The following is a 21,305-nucleotide window of genomic DNA, read 5'->3' on the forward strand; positions in this document are numbered from 1 at the left end:
GCAGCGAGTTCGCTCTATGGTGTCGGTTTGTTTTGCAACAAAAATGCTGTTATTTATAATTGCGTCGGAGAGTGGTTGGTGACCGCGTCCGAAGCTCGCTGCGCACAATATGCAGCGAGCAAAACCTAATTTCAAGCCATGGCCATCTAACACACCATATGGACGGAACCAGTTGTTCGTGTGCCGGGCATTTAAAAGTGGTGTTGACTTTCCTCTTAGTTACCTGATCAATTTCAGCAAACAGGACACTTGTTTCATGGATTAGACGGGAATCGATATTTTCCTGGGTTCCTCTGCAGTTGGGTTGGAAGCCATCATCAACACTCGCTGGAAGGAAAACAAAAAAAAAAAGAATTACAATAAAGTCATAACGCATTAAAATGACAATTCCGGTTGTTAATTAATGACAGCTTTAATTATCTTTCAAAATAAATCAATAAATTCAGCTCTAGTTGACTTGAGGATAATAAAATGACATTTTTCATTTTATAGTGAATTTTTATTTTTTTCTGTTATTTTTTGTTATATACAACCTCATTGTGATGAATTCACTTTCTCGCTGTAATTTCACTGCTTTCACAACTACGACTAAATCAGGGGTGTCAAACTCATTTTTGTGACTGTGAACCCATATTATCACATACACACCACAAATTGATGGAAAGCCAGTTTTGAAATCAGAAGCCAGTCAGTAAATGTTTGCTCAAGAATTCTTCAATTTATTTGAAAAAATGGAGGACTGCTAAACAAATAAATGGCAACATCTCACAGCTCAATGTTGTTAAAAGTGAAGAAAATGTGCTCGAGACAGGAAGTTGACGCACTTCGCGGGCCACATAAAATGAGGTCGCGGGCCGGATCTGGCCCCCGGGCCTCGACTTTGACACCTGTGTACTAAATGATGATTTCATTGCAAATATATAATATAACTTCTCTCCATACAATTATGTATTTATAGTAAAATGGAAAAAAAATACAAATTTATGACTACTTTTTTTGCCATAAAATTCAAACTACTTTAAAAAAAAACAACAAAAAAAACTCATGTTTGTAATCCTACTTTTTTCCCCACACTACTACTCCAACTACTTTTTTGCATCACCACTTTTGTCCAAAATTAATTTTCGTAAAAATCTATTTATGTAAACGTATTGCTTGTCAAAGCACACACCGTCGTTCAGTCAGAGCAACAAGCTAACGGTGTCATCATCAAAAACCAAAATGACTCCAAATATTTGCAATCGAAGGTTGGCCCATGCACAAACCGACTTAAGCGTTCGATTGTGCATATAGCCAGTCAGTAGATGCGCACTGACCACGGCTGCCGTTTACGAGCGCCTTCGCTTCTAACCGAGACAAATTGTCCAAGAGGGACATCGGAGAAGAGGCAGAGCGGGATTACTTAACACATGCTGCCGGAATAAACACGAGTGGGGAGCCTCCGCAGATCAATAACCACACATGCACACAAAACACACACAAGCGCACTAAGAGTCCGATGCGGATCGATGCTCGTCGTGCAGGAGAGCACGCTAATGAACACGCATTTGTATGCAGCGAATATCTCAAACCAACGTGTCACTGGGTATGAAACGCAACGAAAACGTACACAATAACAAACAACAGAGAGACCAAAAAAAAAAAAAAAAAAAAACGAAGGATGGTAATAAATCCCAGTCTACAAACCGCTTTGGTTCAATATGAAGCCATTCAACAGTAAAATAACAGCCTCATATTCATTAGGAAGCCACAATGGCATCTCTGGCGTCGCCATGGCAACATTAGATGGCCTATTGGAGTAACTTGTCGTCATGAACTCGCTTCACAAATAATTGTAATCACAGAAAACAAATAGCGAAAAGCATTCGAAAAGCAAGCACAGGGAATATTAGCTCTAGTCCCAATTTATGAATGAATTTAATTCAGCGGTGGGCAAACTACAGCCCGGGGGCCACACGCGGCCCGTTAAAGGTTTTAATCCGGCCCGACGAACATGAAAGAAATTAAATGAATAAACCTTGTTCATGTTTTGGTTTCTAAATACTGTGGTTTTTCAAAGACATATATATTGTTGTAATGCTTTTGTTCACTTTGATTTCAAATTAAATGTATTTTTAATGAGGCCAGGTGACCAAAAGACTCCATCCATCTGCTTCTGGTCTGCTCTGTCAAAATTGTTCAAATCAAAACGTTTGCCCACGCCTGGTTTAATTGAAAAAAATTTTTTTAAATAAATAAATAAATAAAGACAAGCCGCAACCTTGCACTGCAATTTTTCTCACAAGAAATGAAAAAGACGCCCACGTGGCTCCAGTAAGTGATGCTGCTATAGCGAGACAGTATAAATCAAAATCTGATTAGATGGAAGCGTAATCTCTTGAGCTCTGCTGTCAATTACAATTCAATTTTTGCCAGCGCATGAGCACACACACACACACACACACACACACACGCACTTTTAAACAGACTCTTTAAGATGTTTTCAGTTTGTCTGTCAAATTAAAAGCGCGGGTGTAATAGTCTCATAAATGTGTCCTGATGGTCTTTTTTTTTTTTGGATGCACTAAATCTTAAGCAGTGGCCAACTGTCAAAAATTATAGGCCTTTTGAAATTGTCTTTTAGTATAATGTTGTCATCTTTAAGGCTGATTAAGTGATTTACTAAAATAAGGTGCGGCGGTTTTGGAACGCAACGGAGTTCAACTGGGCTAAGCGGTGAACGAAAAAAATAAACTAATGGCTTGGGCTGGGTTTAAAAATAAATACATAAATAAATCAATATTTAATAAATATTTCTATATTATTTTTAAAATAATAAAGACAAACTTTGACAAATTTATCTGCACATATTTTATACAATATATTGATTCATTTTATTCCTAGACAGACTGAGGTTGAGTTTTTTTTTGTTGTTGTTTTTTTTTTTTTTTTTTTTTATAAACAGCCGACCGCTTACTGCCTTAATGCCGCCTGAAGTGGAAGGTCCTTAATTAGGGACTGTCTTTTTTAATCCAAAGCTTTTATAGCAAACTCCACAGAGGAAGTGCCAGCTGCCAGCTTTGATTGGGGTGGACCAAAAAATTATGTTTAAAAAAAAAAAAGAAAAAAAAAAGACTAATTTGAGCAATTTTGTGAGGCAGATGCAACTTACTAACAAAAGAAAAAAACCCCTTGGTGTTTGTTTAGCGAGAGCCACCAGATGTCATGTCCTAAATGCTAGTGACGTGCGCACATGCACACGCACACACATTTATATGACGAAAAACATTGCTTGGATTGATGGGTACATTTTGAGAAATCTTGTGTTCCGATATAGTTGCAGTCTGATTTCCATTCAGGGCAAAGTTATAGCTGCTTCGGTTTCCTTCATAGTTATAGCTAAAAATAAATATATATAAATATAAATATATAAATATAAATATATAAATAAATATATAAATAAATATATATATATATATATATATATATATATATATATATATATATATATACATACCAGGTGAAGAACGTTCAAATCTTGCATAATACTTGCCCTTGTACAGTTAATACAGCTTCTATGATGGCAAAATACTCACAATGTCACGCCTAATAAACACAATTTGAGCACTAAACCAAATCCAGTATCATTTGAAAATTCCACATACGCACACCCGGCCGTCTGCCGGGACCGGGGGTGTCTGAGAAAAGCAGACAGTGTGATTGCTGGAATCTCCTGCTGCCAGTTGGCATATGTAGGCCAGTTAGAAATCTCCTCCTTCTCCTACTCTCTCTTTCTGACTGTCGCTCTCTCTCACTCACACACACACTAACACAAACTACCGTACAACTTCGACAGCAATAATCACGACTCTACGGTACATATTAGCGCTCATCCTCATGTTTGTTTTGTAGGTGCTGTCAGTTGTTTGAATAAAATCACTACCTACAGCAGGGGTGTCAAACTCATTTTAGCTCAGGGGCCGCACGGAGGGAAAAAAAAAATCGACTACCAAGTGGGTCGCTCCAGTAAAATTATGATCTATAACGACAAGCAATCGGCATCAATACGAATGCAATAACTAACAATCAATCAATCGATAAATACGATAAAGCTCAAACATAAAGTGGCGGGAAAATGTCCCAATCAAAATATGCGGCTGAATTAATTCATTTTCTCACATTTTCAAATTTTCTCGCGGGCCAGATTACACCCATGTGTGGGCCTAATACGGCCCGCGGGCCCTATGTTTGACACCACTGGCCAAAACAAATGCTGTGACGGGAAACCAGTGAGGACAAAACTAACACGAACGCTTGTTATTAAGTTTATTCATTCATTCATTTTACATTTTGGTCCTTTGAAAACTGGAAAAAAAAAAGCACTCTCAACACCCCCCATTCAGTAAATGCACATTTCAAAGTCGCCTTTTTATTCTGGGGCAGCCCGAGGCACACCTGTGCAATAACCAGGCTGTCTAATCATTATCTTGACTTGATTACCTCGGCAAAGGAGAAGTGCTCTCACAATTTAGTGTCACGTTTTCTGTCCAACTTTCAAAGTTTTTCCAGTGGAGATGCAGTCAGTGTGAAGCGATGGATGATGGAGGGATGAAGCGAGAGACATTGAAGGGAGGTAAAAAAAAAAATAAAGCCGACTTTGGCATCTCTGCTGGGTCTCATTAATTTGCCTTCATCAGACCATATATTGCTGAGAAAACACAGCCCGCTACTCGCTGCACGTGGACTTCCGATGAGCTTCTCACAAATGCGGCGGTGGCAGATTTGCAGCTTCCTGAGCGAACACTCAGGTGGAAGACGCGCGCTTGGGTCCAAACGTGCATTTTGGGTGAGTCAGCGCTTTGTTTACGTTTGCGCCGCTGGATGAAAACCTCTGACGTCTGGATTATGCGTCAAAACGCGCTGCCCGATTGAAGCTAATTTGATACAGTCTTGGAATTTGTTTTTGAAGGAAATAAAGTTAATGGAGTTCAAATATTTAATCACGTGAATTTCTTTTTTTTTTTTTTATTAATCTTGAATTAACGCATTAATTTGGACAGAAACAATAATAATTAATAGATTAATTAATAGAAACAAAACCAGCGTAAGACGGAACCAAGCAAGTGATAAATTCGGATAATTTAATAAAAATAATCGTCATTAAATCGAATGACGACACCGGTGAAGGTTCACAAACTCCAATCGAGAGACCCAGGATGGCCGAGTGGTCTAAGGCGCCGCGTTTCGGTCCCAGTCTCCCCAGGAGGCCTGGGTTCGAATCTCGAATTTCCCCATTGTGGGACTAATAAAGGGAATCTTATCTTATCTTAATTCTTTTTCCATTTTGTCAGTCAAAACTTTTTGTGTTCAAATGTTACTCGAGGCTAAAAATATTAAAACAATGCTTGCACAGACAATAACGCTTTTATGACAGCACCGGAAAAACTGACTCGGAATCCAAACGGCATCCTGGAACCGAATGCGTTCGACCCGAGAGCTAAAAAACGGGCTAAACGAGTGACAATGGAAACACACACACACACGCAGACACACCCCCTCGCACACACGTCGGCCGTTCTTGCAAGGTTGCACCCGTTCATGTTGGAATGATTGACCTTATTCGCAGGGAGCCAGACCCCTGCTGCTGACAGCGGCCAGTCCAGAGCGGTGTGTGTCGGTGTGCGATTGTGCGTGTGTGTGTGTGTTGGGTGGGAAACAAATGGAGGCGGAGGGGTGTGGGGCGGTTTACATGACAGGAGAGACGTGTATGTCGACACCAGTTTGTCAGAAGGTAGTCAACAGCGAAAGTGGGGGTTAATGAGCTCAGGCTAAGATGGAGGAAGGAAGGAGGGTAACGTGCGCGTGTGTGTGTGCGCGCGTGGACCAGGCTGGTTCAATGAACACTCGAGGGAATTGCCCTTTAAATCTAAGCCAACATTTAGCCTGGTGCACACACACACACACACACATGCGCATAAAGCATCTCCTTGGGACATGCATGTCATTGATATTCTGCTCGGGGCTGCAAAAAATAGGATAAGCGCTCAAAGACAAAACACCAATAAAAAAAATAAATAAAAATGAGGGGATGTTTCAAAAAATAAAGAAAAATTTGTACTTTTTTTTTTTTTTTTTTAAAGACTAATTTGCCTTCACGTTACGAGAGGGAGTGACACCATTTCCGTGTCCTACAAACCTACATACACACATATGAGGGGGATGAAGTGGCTGAAGTATAACCCAATTAATAAAGACACACGCACGCACGCGCACGTACGCACACACATACGAACAAAGACACAATGTGTGTTCAGGAGGCGTGTAAGTGCTCGGAGCAGACCCTATTAATTCAGCTCATTTAGCCTCAGTCCAGCCATTAAATTTAAGCCTGACCCTGCAGCTCCCCATGCAAAGACCAGGTTTAACCCCCCCCCCCCCCAGAAACACACACAGTTTATTATGACCAAAGATGAGGATGCTATCACGGGGGTGGTGGGCTCGATGAAGAGACAGGAAATAAAAAAAAAATATTTAAAAAATATTTAAAGTGGAATAGAAGTAAGATTTAATGATTTTAACACGAATAATGCACATCAACATATCTTTGTTGTCTGGTGGAAACCTCGTATGCCCAAATATGGTCACATTTATTTTATTTATTTATTTATTTATCTATTTATTTATTTATCTATTTATCAATATATTTATATTTATTTATTTATTTATTTATCTATAGATTTATATTTATTTATTTATTTATTTATTTATTTATCTATTTATTTATTTATTTATTTATTTATCTATTTATTTATTTATTTATCTATTTATCTATTTATCTATTTATCTATTTATCTATTTATCTATTTATTTATATTTATTTATTTATTTATCTATTTATTTATTTAATTTATTTATTGATTGATTGATTGATTTATTCATTCAATTATTTATTTTAGCCAATTTAAATCAGTGTAAATACCCTACCGCTCTTAAATGCATTTTAAATGCATTTACGTGCACGTAAATTTTTAGTTTTAGAGGATGAAAAAGGAGACCATGATCGTATGCCACGAGGGGTGAGGAGTCACGATTCCAACGCGGGGCAATTGACGTCAATTCAATTAGAAGCAAGCGAGACCGTGTTATCTTTCTTGGCAGCGGAGGGCGGGGAGCAAGGAGCCGCCGGGCCGCCAAAAGCGGATAGTTACGCCGATAAACTAATCACCAAAGATAAGAGGAGAAGTCGCAAAGCTGGTTGCAGTTCACAAAGTCAGCTGCTGGCAGGCCGCAATCGTCACCTCAGACAGTCAGCGTGAGTGACAAAAGCAGACGAAGAAGATGAAAAGGAGGAGGAGGAGGCGGCATAGACAGACGAGCATCAAGTCGCCACTTCGGGATGCCGCGAGCGAGGGAAGCGAGGAATTGTTTTGAAATGAAAGAGTGCGTTCAGAACATGACGTGTGCTTTGGCTTTTGGGGGAATTTGTAAAAAAATTATTCACTTCCCGGACTATAAGCCGCTACATTTCTCCTTGATTTTGAACCATGCGGCTAATACAGCAATGCGGCTTTTCTGTTGATTTTTCTTCAGTATGACGCGGACTTTTAAAAAAAAATTAAAATAAATAAATAAATAAAAAACATTGCTAAATAATTACTTTGAGACAGTGTCAATCAAATAATAGTTGTATATTTTATTTATTTTTAAATTGCATATCGTGCTAGTGAAAAATGTTCCCTTCGGTCAGCAGTGGGAGTGTATCCAATTGAATTTTAAAACTTCAAACAGGCACTTTAAACATATTTCGGGGGAAAAAAATAAAAACAAGGTAGTTGTTGCTAAATAACACGTTTAATAGACTTCCTCTGGTGTTTTGTTTCTTTTTCTACCCGTTTTTTCTTCCACTCGTGTCCGCCGGAGCAATTTTGTAAACACTATAAAATGTTAATTATTCAATTAGTATTTATTATTGCCTGAGTTGGCTAATCTTGCTTGGTGCGGCGGCAAAGAAAATCCCTCCATGAAGTCACCCAAGTTAACTTTTCTAATTAGAACGCAGAAGGTCCAGAAACGCAACAAGGCAGAGCCGCTAGGAAAAACACACAAGTGAGCGAGGGGGGCGGGGGTCTTCAGAAATCAAACATAATTATCATTACGACAATATTCGCCAACAGCTTGATGATGGAGCGAAACCACACAAGTCTGTTTTTGATTACACCTTGGCTTGCGTTGTTGGCGAATTTGCACGACTGGCTCATTTTATTCATTTTTTTTTTTGGCATAGTTATTTTTCCTTTACATTTAACGTCAAATCAAAGAGTGATTCTGCAGCCTTGGAAAAGGGCTTCACTGAAGTCCTCAAGAGTTTGGAGAGGCGTTCATGGCACGGGCAAGGATGAAAGATGATTGTGAAATGGGGTGCTATGACATAATTTGCCGGTGAATAATACATGAATGTTCGTGAAATTCCGACCATTCAAGGAGTGCGTCTTGATGAAGCGGAGCACTTTAGTTATGCGGCGTTAACTCATTAGGATTCTTGGGTTCTGAGCAGACGTGTCACATGGCTATTTTAGTTTGCCTTCTTTTTAATATGGTTGTGAGGAAAAAAAAAAAAAAAGTGGCAAATATTTAGAAAATAAAGACTTAACTTCTGGTCCATTTTTTGCTTCAGTCGAAAGATTGTGCTGCTCCTTCTGTTGTGTCGGACAGGGTAGGTAGAAAGTTTTTCTTTTATAAAAAAAAAATAAAAAAATAAATACATAAAAAAATGCTAAATAATTACTTTGAGACAGTGTCAATCAAATATTAGTTTTATAATTTATGTATTTATTTATTTATTAGAAATTGTCTAAAAAAAATAAATAAATATAACTGGGGGGGGGGGGGAATAAAGACAAGGTGAACCCCATAGCGCGAGGAAAACTGTGACATTTTGTTTCTTGCTGTCAACTGAAAACGACATCACGGTTGTTCGGGGATCAGGTACCAACCAATCAAGGCTCAGCTTCAGAAATCAGGTGAGCCGTAATCGGTCATTGTCATTGTCGGTCGACAAAGAGCTGCAAAATGGCCGTCCCGTGAGATGGCAAAAAATGTGGAAATTCAGCTGCATAAGTCATAGATTACAAACAAATATTCACCAAATTTCTGTGTTTAGACGAGTGGAGGTGCATAAAAGATATTATCGTGACGGAAATCGTCGGGTTGACTTCCCCTTTAAAAGGTGGTTTAGTCAAAATACCTCAGGGATCGAAAGGGGGGCGGGAGGGGTCACAGAAGCATATCCTGATTGTCAGTCACGTTTAACTATAATGGTTTGAAGTCTGATATTTCCCAGCGGTCTCGAACGCACCGGCAGCTTCAGTATGCTTCCTCCCCGTATCATCAATAGCCATTTCCATCCATTCGGGACTTGCTTTTCTCCTCGTCTGAGACACTGATTGGGTTTCATTTAGTTTTGCGAGACCTTCACGTCTTATGCCGCCCACACACACACACACACACACACACACACACCTCCACCCCCTTCAGAACCAATCCTATTCCCAACCGCCGGCCTTGTTCCTCGCCGTTTAGCACACGGCGAGCGAGTGGAGGAAAGCAAAACGCAGCGCTCAAAAGTCATCGGCATCAACTCGGAATCTCAATCAGGACGAAGGCAAAGAGAAGGCGTCGCGAGCCCGAGACGGGGCTGCTTGTGTAGCTCTTGCGATAAAGCTGACAGCACACTTCATTGGACAAGGAGGGGAGGGAGGGTGAATTAGATTACCCCCCCCCTCACCCCCTCCCCTCCTCCACCTCCTCCACCCTTGCTTCTATTCCTCCAGCGTCTCATTGTAGATATTAACTAAAAAGCCACCCGGGTGTGTCTCGCCTGTGGCGCAGCCCGGTTCAGGTGACATTTTGACAGAGCGGGCCTCGGGCTTGTTGTGCTACGACACAGATGGGGATCTATAATTAAAGCGGCGGCTAGCCGGTTAGCCGCAGACGGGACACTCGCGAGGAAGAGCGTATGCTCAAGGAGCCATTGTCTGCTATGGTCGCTGGAGGTGATGGGGGCGATTAAAATGCCGCATTCCGCCGACCACTCAGCCATCCACCACCATGATGGCGGGTGGGGGGGGGGGGGGGGGGTCTTTGGCGTAATCCACTCGGTGACATAAACCTAAGCACGCCTCCCCTTCCTCGCCTCTCCGGAATAAATCTTTAATGGAGGTTTTATTGTCTCCGATCAGTATGCAGCACTGCGCGTGTTTATGCAGCTTCATCACACGTAGACACCAAGCGAGCGCTCGCGCACGGACACGCACGCGCAAAGAGTGGCATACGCACAAAAACGCACTCACGCCATTACAAAGTCTCAAAACGCACACACTCGCATATGAATGCACACTCGCACACTTTATATATTCAAAAAAAGAAAAAAAAACTTTAAAAAAAAAAAATAAAGAAATCCTTAACGGGACACTAACATAATTTACTTAAATTTCTTTTTTTTTTGTCAGAAATGGGGAAGGAATGGTGGAAAATAAACTGAATACAACCCCACCCGTGACACAAAAAAATGTTACAAATATTCAAATTCATGTGGAAATTGTGTGGTGGTGTCAACAAAACCTTTGAATTCTAAAACTCAGAAATATAATCAATAAAAATCTAAAAAAAAAAAAAAACTGTATATATATATATATATATATATATATATATATATATATATATATATATATATATATATATAGATTAATTAAATAAAATAAACTACATAATATATGCAATAAACTACATAAATATTTTTTTAAAAATCTATAAAAATATAACTATGAATATAAATAAATACCACCAAACACTATTTTGCAACACAGACGCACAAAATGACGCCACTTGAAAACGCACAACGAGTCAAATTTAAATAACCCGCATACAAAATTCATTTGCGGCAGGAGGCGGCGACTTTAGGATTACGAGACGGCCACTTCCTACACTCCACTTCATGTTGGCAACATCGTAGTGTTACTAAACTAAATAATCCCCCGTCAATTTCTCAGATTTTTACGCTTGGCAAGCCAACTGATTGGAACTACAAAAAGGCGTCATGCCGCATGCGTCGCTTAGCTGCAAAAAAAAAAAGCCTAATGGTCAACATCGTGATTGACTAAAATGTGCTTCACGGTATTTTGAATACAAAATGATTGCGTTACCATCTCCTTTATGCAATGGTCCCCCTCCTGACAACAAACGCGTCATGAAAATGTTAATTGAACTCCAAATTGGTACGTTCCACTGCGGCGCCTTTGTGTCGACATACTCCCGCATTGTGTGGCCAACAATGCCGAGTCCTTTTGCTTCCGCTACTTGACAATCAGTTTGCGTGGCCAGGAGACACAAGTGCGGGTCACGTTTCCTGTCCCTGAAGTCATCAAACACACACAGGCATGCACTTGCCATGATGGAGACACACACACACACACAAACGCTCCATCCCATCCATCTGCTTGATATTCTCAAGTCACAGCCACTGTCCTCAGCGGAGAGCTGCTTTCACAAAGTTTATTTGTCAAATGCGCCTTTTGTCTGGCTCTAAGTGTGCGTGCGCTCGTGTGAGAGAGATAAACGCAAAGCTCCGAGCAGAGCACAAGGACAGATATTTCCTGATGGAGGCGAGCGGCAACCTTGCTGCGGGGAAGACTTTTACACAAAGGCGCAGCATTAATCAACTTTTTCCTCACTATTTTGCTCACTCTCTGGTATGGGTTTTCAAATTCTTGAGGGGGTGTGGCTTTGACAGTGCTTCTCAATTATTTTCTGTTACGCCCCCCTCCCCCCTCCCTAGCAAGAAGAAAACAACATCATAGAGTTAATGCTCGCTGCGTACAATGGGCAAGGAGAGCGCCGCTGCCAACTAGTGGAGTGGATGTGCAATTACACGCTTTTGTAGTACGGTGGGGAACAAAAGCATGTTCCTTAGAGTCACACACGCGCCCCCCTCAGCACTGGGCTTTCGTCAGAAGTGAAGTGAAGTCAGAGAAGTGGCGTGTGGAATTGACGTGAGGCTACCTGGCACTTTGAAAACGAAAAACCTCCCCTTTAAATGTACAGCGCAAAATTGCGTTATACTGGACGTGAAGACAGTTGCCTCCCGGACCAGACACTAAAATCCCTCTGAAGTGCGTATATTTTACAAAACAAAAAAAAACAAAAAAAAACCTGGACCAGACACTAACTACCCTCTTAAGTGCGTATATTTTACAAAACAAAACAAAAAAAAAAAAAAAAACCTGGACCAGACACTAACTACCCTCTTAAGTGCGTATATGTTACGAAACATAAAAAAAAAAAAAGAAAAGAAAAGATTTTTTTTTAAAAAGTCACAAAATTACATTTAAACAGTTTTTTAAAATTTTGCAAAGGTGATCGGCTAAATCGGTAACAAAAATTACAAAAAATAAAATAAAATACATTTATTAGGAATTAATTAATTATTAATTCAATTTCCATGATTTGTCAGTGTGACAAATATTCCTTCAAAGGCGCCATAGCGGTCTGGATGCCCCGAGGGACCGCGCTGCCTCTCACAGGCCAGTCTCGGTACTACAACAGTCGGCTCACGAGGACGACGATGAATTCATGTTCATCTTGAGAAAACCAAACACAAACAGCAGTAAGAAGACACAAGCTCAGCATAGGCTAAATGACGCACCATTTGCCCCCCCCCCCCCCCCGTATGAAAAAGCAGCACTGTTAAGAGGTTAAAAAAAGAAAAAAAAAAAGGAGAGCAAATGAAAGGCTAGAGGGCAGGGCGAGACTCACGAGGGGAAACGGAGGCTGCAGAGTGGATGGCGCTTTCATTAGCGAGATTGATTAGATGAATGTTGAAGCTAACGGCCTCTCTGCTCTTTAGCTAAATGCCATCTCTGGGCCTATCAGCGCGGCAGCTTCAACAACAACACATAAATTAGCGCAACCGAGACGACGACGACGAGGAGAAGGGGGGGGGGGGGCGGGTGTAATCATGAGAGAAGCTCTCAGCAGAGCGGAGGCCCAAGACCATAAACAACAACAACAAGTGGCGACAAAGCAACGCAACTGGACTGTGATTTATTCGGTAACCCACCCAACAGATTTGGCCCCAAAAAAACACAATCGCAAACCAACTTATCCCTTTTAGCGAGAGATATTTGAAAACAAAAATGGCACGCAACACATGTAGACAGACAATATAAACAGTTATATATTCTTTATCATCTGAGAGGAATGACAAATATTTCTGCAGTTTGCCGAGTCGGATAGCACAATGTCCATAGAATTTATATTTTTAAAAAATGTGGCACAAAATAATTCTCTTACGGGGTGCGGCGGATTGTTGGCATTTCTATTAGATATTTTTTTTTTTATATTTTTTTTATTATAGGTTGTATCTCAAGGAACATCTGTAATCGCATTTTTTTCCCCCAGCGGCACCTAACCAAACTACATTACAGCATTTTTTTTGCCCACAAAGTCCTGTCCAAATAAGCGTACACTAATTGGTGTCAAAGAAGTATGTTGAAGTGATACATCTCGACTGAGAGATGACCTTTATATGTAGGGGAGGGGCCAAGTTTAGCCTGTGTTGATAGTGGAGATGAAGTTACGGAGTGAACAAGCACGCGTTCCGATGATTTATTCATTTTATTTGATTTTTAATTAGTGAGGGATCTTCATTTACTCCGCCCCCCCCCCACCCCCACACTATTCGTATGGAGGCTCAATACCTATTACGTTATCAGTGTGTCAGTGAGACACACACATTCATCCCGCAGGCGGCCTTCTAAAATGTTGCCTTTTACATGGAAACTTAACAAGTGTGAAATTAGAAATTAAAAATTATCCTCACGCTATAGCAAAGCACATGTGGGGGTGAACGGCACTCATATGTTTGGGAGGCGGGGGGGGGGGGTTAATTGAAAAAGCCTCCTCCTTTCCCGGATCAAGAATCCTGATGAGATCCAGCACAAAGAGGCTTTTTTTTTTTTTAAACAATTTTTAAAAAGAAGGGTTTGATCTGTAAATTGTCACAGTTGATGTTTTTTTGGTTTTCATGCAAAATTTCCAATCCGCTTTGGCTACGTCGATAACCAGTAAAACGCGGCATCTCGGCCTTAAAGATCGTACATTTCGTATTGTCACACTTTTCACTTTCTCTCTCTCTCTGCTGTGCTGGTGGCCCTGCCTGCAGAAGCAGATTGTCCCGCCCACAGCGGCCTCTGATTGTTTCAAATATCGGTTATCGGCCTCCATGATGACTAATAATCGGTATCGGAAAAAAGTACATCGGTCGATCACTAATCAAGATGCCACTAGATGGCGCCAATGCCATTTAGGTCAGCAAACCGGCGTGGTGAATAAAAAGCAATCTGGCCATCGATAAACACGCCATTGAAATATTCATTTCTTCCTAATATTGCATCCCATTTTGGACCAAAGCCAACGAAATCAAATGTTTATTTCCAGAAAACACACGAGGGAGTCGCACAACCATACGGCGAGGGCCACCATTTGCTTCATTAACAGACCTGTCACACACGACGTGCAAGGGAAGATGTACGGTAACCACTGGTGGAAAGCAGACTCCTCTCCGCTATCTTAACCCTTTATTGTCTGGAGGGCATGGGGTTCATGCTATTAAATCTGGAATGAGATGCTAATAACATGCAAATCCCTCCAAGCAAGAGTGGACCACTGGAAGCAGGCTTTTAAAAAAAAAAAAAAAAGAAAAGAGGAGCCTGAGGTGGTAAAGATTCACGACTGTGTGGCGTATTTGTATGTGTGCTCGAGAGGAAGGAGGAGAGGAAAAAAAAAAAAAGGTCGCGAGCATTGATCGCAAGTGTAGAAAAATGTTTTGGATTTATCAGGCAGCAGAATGGGACTTTGCGGTATCGCCGTTCAGGCAGAAAAACTGGGCAAAATAAAAAACAGTCCATCTGTCCGGAGCGCCGCTACAGATATGAGGAGAGGAGGCAGGGCGGCACAGATATGAAATGAGCGAAAAGCCGGGGAGACAAAAATGTTTAATAAAAAAAAAACGTTTACAGAAAAATACATTTTCACCTTTCTCACTGCGGCGCACGCTGTGATTTATCTGACCGAGAAAGAAAAAGAAACTAAATGTACTTAAACGGAGTGTTTATGCTCATTTGCATTCCACATGTTAAATATTGAGTGATAGACCGACTATCGGCCGTGCCAATTATCTGAGCCGATATTGGGCATGTTGACGATTATCTGCATCGGGCTTTTTTTTTTTTTTCATTCATTTTTTCTCTCTCTCTCTCTCTCGCTCTCTCTCTCTCTCTCTCTCTCTCTCTCTCTCTCTCTCTCTCTCTCTCTCTCTCTCTCTCTCTCTCTCTCTCTCTCTCTCTCTCTCTCTCTCTCTCTCTCTCTCTCTCTCTCTCTCCCCCTCTCTCTCTCCCCCTCTCTCCCTCTCTCTCTCCCTCTCTCTCTCGCTCCCTCCCTCTCTCTCTCTCTCTCCCTCTCCCTCTCTCTCCCTCTCTCGCCCTCCCTCCCTCCCTCCCTCCCTCCCTCGCTCTCCCTCTCTCCCTCCCCCTCCCTCCCTCCCTCTCCCTCGCCCTCTCTCCGACTCTCTCACGACAGGAGGCAACTGGCAACAGACTTTATATTTTAAATTTTAATAATTTCAGACTACTACAACTGACAACAAATCGAAAGGAATTTGCCATAATAAACTTAAAGATAATTTTTGTTTTATTGAAATACCGACATGCAGCTGAGCCTGGGAGCTTTTAAAACTAAGTTGTCTATTTTCTAAGGGCTGACACGTAACGTGTGTTCATACATGTCCAAAAATTGTTTTTGGTGTGTTCTTATAAAAAAAAAAAAAAAGAAACACACATTGCTGTGAAATTGTTCTGTTTCTCGCCCAAGAAGAAAAAAACTGAAATGCGACATCCAAGGTTGTTATCAGACCGACTGTGCAGCCAAGACCATCTCAATCTGCCGGTCGCTCTGTCCAGAGGGCCATCTCTCTCTTTTTTTTTTTTTTTTCCGTTCCATTTTATGCTCTGCTGTGGCTTACCGATAAAGGCAAAGAGTTGGCACCGGACACAGAATGGAGTCCATCTTTCTCTCTGTAAAGCAGGCTCAACATGACAAGGCGGCACCCAAGGGCCCGTGTGACGGTGATAGATCGACACTATTTCTGTCCGACCGCTGACCAGTGCAAGTCAAGAAGATCCAACACAAGAGCCGGATCAGAAATTATCCGGTGGGATGTGATGCGTTTTGAGCTCAATTCCTAATGTGTGATTGGTTGAATTGCTTTTAGCGCAGCGTTCCCAAAACCGTTTGGCAGATTCATTTCAAAAACAGCAAGACAGTCAGAGAAACAAAATACAACTCAACCAAATGAATGTGGTTATTGTAATTTGTGGTTTATGTTTGTTTCTCTTCAAAGAACTATAGACCGTTTTCTTTTTAATATATTTTCATAATTTTCATATTTTGCAAATACAATAAAATATCACGACATGACGTGACCAAGGTGAACAAAGGACAGGCACAGGCATCTGATTTTCAAAATAAAACCTCTTTCAAATTGACAAAATCTCGCGTCGAGAAATGTAACGATTAATCGGAAATAAATTTAAAAATCGATTTCAACTGCTACCGGAGTAAAAACAAAAAATAAAAGAAAAGAATTTTGATTACGAAATGATATTAAATGATAAGTCAAATATATTTTACCTTTATTTATTTTAATGTTTAGTTCTATAAAGTTACTAATTGTAATGTTAAAAAAAATATATATATATATATATGTGTGTGTGTGTTTTTGTTATAAAATTAGTTATTCTTAAAAAAATTTTTTTATCAAATCGAAATTGGGAAAAAAAAAAATAAATAAATAAATAATCGAAATTCTAATGGAATCGTGGCTTGAGTGAATCGTTCCATCCCCACTTTTGTCCAGTCGCTCTGCGCAGCCCCGTACCGGTGATTGAGGACAGTTGTTCCAGCAACTTGCATGCACTGCGCAGAGGAGGCCACTGTGGTCGTTTCGTATTCAAAGCGCACAAAACGGTCGCGCTGCATGGCAATGAAAGACACGCCGACGTGACACGAGTCCACACAGCTGCACAAACACGCATCCGTCCATATTTATATTCACAGTGTACACTGCTGCCCTTCTGCTGCTGCGACGCAAATAGAAACTGCGGTGATGCAACTTTGGATTCGTGTTCAGGACTGATGAGGCACAGACGTTCAAATGTTTTGACTTAAGTGAGTCAGCCATTCATGGCACAAGGAAAAGAGAAACTACTTGCATGTTCTCTGGACAGATGATTAAATTCTACTCTAAAATATGATGCATTGAACACAGTAGATGTACATAAACATATTGTTAAAACAGTGTCTTTTAACAAGGCGACAACTTTGCAAATTAAAACAGAGCAGACCCAAGAGAGAAAAAAAAAAAAGAAAAAAAAAAATTATTTAGCGTATTTTCTGAACTATAGAGCTCCCCCTATTGGTGAAAGAAAAAGCCACAGAAAAACCGCACCGTTGTATTAGCCACATGGTTCAAAATCTAGGGAAAAAGTAGCGGCTTATAGACCGGAAAAATACAGTATACTGTATATAATTTATTTCCAATCAGGAAGCTCGCTGAACATGGCGCTGTTGCCAGGTTACTAGCGAAAACTAATCGTGTTGAGTGTTGTCTCAAAAGTCAGTAAAATTGAGTATTTTGGAGTTTTTATTTGTCAAAACTTTGACCCCATTTAACCCTTTTTTCAACAAATGGATATCGGTTATCGGTCTCCGTGACGACTAATAATCGGTATCGGTCCATCGGTAGTTCTAATCACTCATCCACCCGCTGCCCATTTCCTCAATGACCCGAGACCTGAGGAATATTTTCCGCAGAGCTTCTTTGGCCGATAAAGAAGAGTGTCCCTGGGTCTCGGCCACGCTTCAGCGCGCCACACTCGGGCCTCTGCTGCTCATTAACCACGACAGCGAGAGGTGAGCGCTTCAATCAGGATATTAGGACAGAAGATGAAATGGACAGACGAGGAGGAAGGCGGAGATGGAGCTCTGCAGAGTTTCCCAAGGTTAAAAGAGGGGAGAGGAGGATATTCTCTGGCTCGCTGCCCAGATGCCATGTATCGTCCTGTGACCGTGTGTGTGCGTGCGCGCGTGTGTGTGCGCGCGCCCCCGTCCACCTAACGCCTTTTAACAGTAATAACGAATTCCCTCCCATTAATGTTATGGATCAGAGGGCATATTATCGATCCACCACCTCAGCTATATCGTCCCCTCGCTCCATTTCCCTCACCGACTTCATTCTTCACCCCCCCCTCCCTCTTTCCCACCTTCAACCAAGGCTGCCGCTGCAGCTCTGTGGCTTTATTTGAAATGTCATTTCACACGAACTTTATTTAACCCAGCATGTGCAGTGTCATTACCTGACCCTGACAGTAGAGCTCGGAGAAGTCACAGAGAGGCGAAAGAGAAGTCGTCGGAGCTTGTGTTTTGACTTTGATAAATTGCAGTGTCTTACAAATGGAACGTTTGATATTAAATTTGTTTGTATACTAATAAATAGACCGACATGCGTTTTTTCCGATATCGATACCGATTATTAGTAGTCAAGGAGGTCGATAACCGATATTTGAAGCCGATATTCATTTGTGGAAAGAAAGGGGTAAAATGGCGTCAAAATTTAGAAAAACAGCAACGGCAAAACTTGATTTAGTTGAATTGCCTTGAAGCACTTTGGTGATTTAAGAAAATAAACAACTTAGTTTCAAAAGTCTCATCAATGTGTGCGACTCGAGCTGAAAAATCCAACAGGCAGCTTACTGCTCATTGGCCGCTACAAGGAATCAATCTGTGGGTGGGACAATCTGCTTCTGCAGGCAAGGTCACGAGCACAGCAGAGTGAGAGACAGCGAGAGAGAAGTGTGCAGCAGCCAGCCAAAATAAACCCGCGTTTAATTTATCTGCCTTGAAAGTTAAAAATAGGCCGATGCCGATAATCGGCAAAATGCCAAAAATCAGCCCCGATTCTCGCCCGGCCGATAATCAGTCTATCACTCGTATGGATACGTTTATGTTGGCTGAAAACGTAACTCCAGCTGAGGTCAAATCACGCCATTCCGCACTTGGATACTTTGGTTTGAGGGTGACGGCAGAACGCATCTGATTTACAATAACGACTAACGCAGACACAGGGCAATATTTCATGACTTGTCCGAAGCATCTCAGACACAAACAAACAAGAGACGCCGCAGTGGCTCCATCAACAACAACAATAAAAAGCAGCCCAATCATTCCCCTCACTGTAAGAAGCCTCGGCGCCACGGCCAATGGATTCATCGCAGCGACAAATAGCGCGCTTGTGACGCTCAGAAGGAAATGAAAAAATGGTGCGTGCGTCGGGATAGTCATTGTGTTGCAGAGGAGTGACTCTCTGGAGGCAAAACATCAGAGTTATTACACTCGCACTAATATCGCCGGCTGACAATCACCTGCAAAGCATCTCTAAGCACATGAGGACGTGTATGCAGGGGGCAAAAATAATCCCCGCAGACACAAAGACAGTAATATAATAAAATGGAATAAAATACAAAATAATAGACACACCCATATACACGCACAGTTGAACCCTGATGCGTCCAAATTAAAAAAAAAAACTTGCACAAAATAAAAAAGATCCAAAAAATGGCTCTGCTTTTGAGGTGTGATAACTTTGTCATTTCTCAATGTTTTTTTTTTTACGTCCAACCATTTAAAATATTCAGGGGTGATCAGACCAATCGATACATGAGGCTTGTTTTTTTTTAATGCCCTCAATGGACCATAACAACAGGAATTAGCAAAACTAACTATGCTGTATATATTTAAATTAAAAAAATCTAATTGGATTATTTCATATCCTATAATTAGAGCATAGAATAAGTCAATATTGAAGTAAAAAAAAAAGTTTTTTTTGTTTGACAATGGCAGTTGTAGTGAAAATACCCCAAAATGCAAAAAAATGACCAAAAAATGGCTCTGCCTTCGAGGTGCGATAACCAAGTCACTTCGGAATATTTTTTTTTTTACTTCCAACCACAACACAAGACTAACAGTGACATGAATCTCCGAGCCGCATTTTGAAACTCCCGCCCAGAATTAGAAAAACTAAAATTTTTTCAACTCTGACTCAAAACTCTAACCCCGTCTTGAAACAGTACGCCTAAACTTGAAAACCTCGCACTAACTTGAACCATACTTTGTCACCCCAACGTGAATTTGAAACCCGAACTAAAAATTGAAACCTTATTTTGAAAACCCTGACTTGAACGCACAAGTGGAAACACTTAACCTTGACCTGACACCTTACCCTGAAACTGTACCTTGTACCCAGACCTAAAACCGTACTTGAAACCTACTTGAAAACCCTACCCTTTGAAACCCTAACCCTGACTCAAAACCCAACTGTAAACCCTAAAAACCCTAACTCTGACTTGAAACAGTTTGGACCCCAACCTTGAAACCCAAATCCTGACTTCAGAACAACCACCAATACAAAAACTTATCTTGAAACCCGTACGTTGAAAACCTAACCTCGACTCAAAACCCTACTCGCAAACTCTGAGCCATTCCTTCACAACGCAGAACGGAAAGCCCAACTACATGATACAGAACGCACACATGCTTACAGCATCTGCCGGCTTCCTCTGAGGACCGCATGGTGAGGATAATCACCCTCTTCATCTGAAGAGAGGACTAAAAGCCTTTGACCAAATTAGGTGATGCCACTTCCTGTCAGAGTTAAGCAGCAGTCAGCGACTCCTTGCGCTGATTGGCCGAGTTCACGGCCAAGCATTGCTTCCCGGAGAGCTCTCAGAAGCTCTTGAATGGAGGCGGGACGGCGCAAAGGTGTTGCGGGGCTTATCGTAACATTACTTAACCCTTAGCCAGTGCTGAGAAAATGGCGGCGTTCTGCTAACCGTTTAGCTTAGAATGTGTGAGTTTCAATTGTATGCTGCTTTGACAAATTTCTAGGACTGAAATCCTTTGTGTCTTATAGTTCAATGAAGACAAACATCTCTTTTAAAGTTTACCACGGCAAATAGTTTGCTATCAGTTGTGAGTTGTAGTAGACTGACATTTATTAAAATTTCGGCAAAGAGTGCGCGTGTGACTCGAGGTGGAAAAAGCAAACCGGCAGCTTAATGCTGATTGGCTGCTACCCATTGGAGGAACCAATCAGATGCTGTGGGCGGGCCAATCTGCTTCTGCAGGCGGGGCCACCAGCACCTCGAGAGAGCGAGAGA

At 41.2% G+C, this 21,305-nt stretch overlaps 1 protein-coding gene across 1 annotated transcript in view; it reads right to left on the reverse strand.

Moving 5' to 3' along the window:
• The window catches only part of dab1a (DAB adaptor protein 1a), a 162,940-nt gene that overhangs the window by 133,457 nt on the left and 8,178 nt on the right, over window positions 1–21,305 (reverse strand). The window contains exon 3 of the mRNA XM_088313543.1: window positions 224–327. The gene's annotated coding sequence lies outside the window, so the exon portion shown is untranslated. The remainder of the gene's footprint in view (window positions 1–223; window positions 328–21,305) is intronic.

The sequence above is a fragment of the Idiotropiscis lumnitzeri genome, chromosome 13 (genome assembly GCF_059441095.1).
Source record: "Idiotropiscis lumnitzeri isolate Australia: NSW breed Sydney's pygmy pipehorse chromosome 13, RoL_Ilum_1.0, whole genome shotgun sequence".
Classification (NCBI taxonomy): Eukaryota; Metazoa; Chordata; class Actinopteri; order Syngnathiformes; family Syngnathidae; genus Idiotropiscis; species Idiotropiscis lumnitzeri.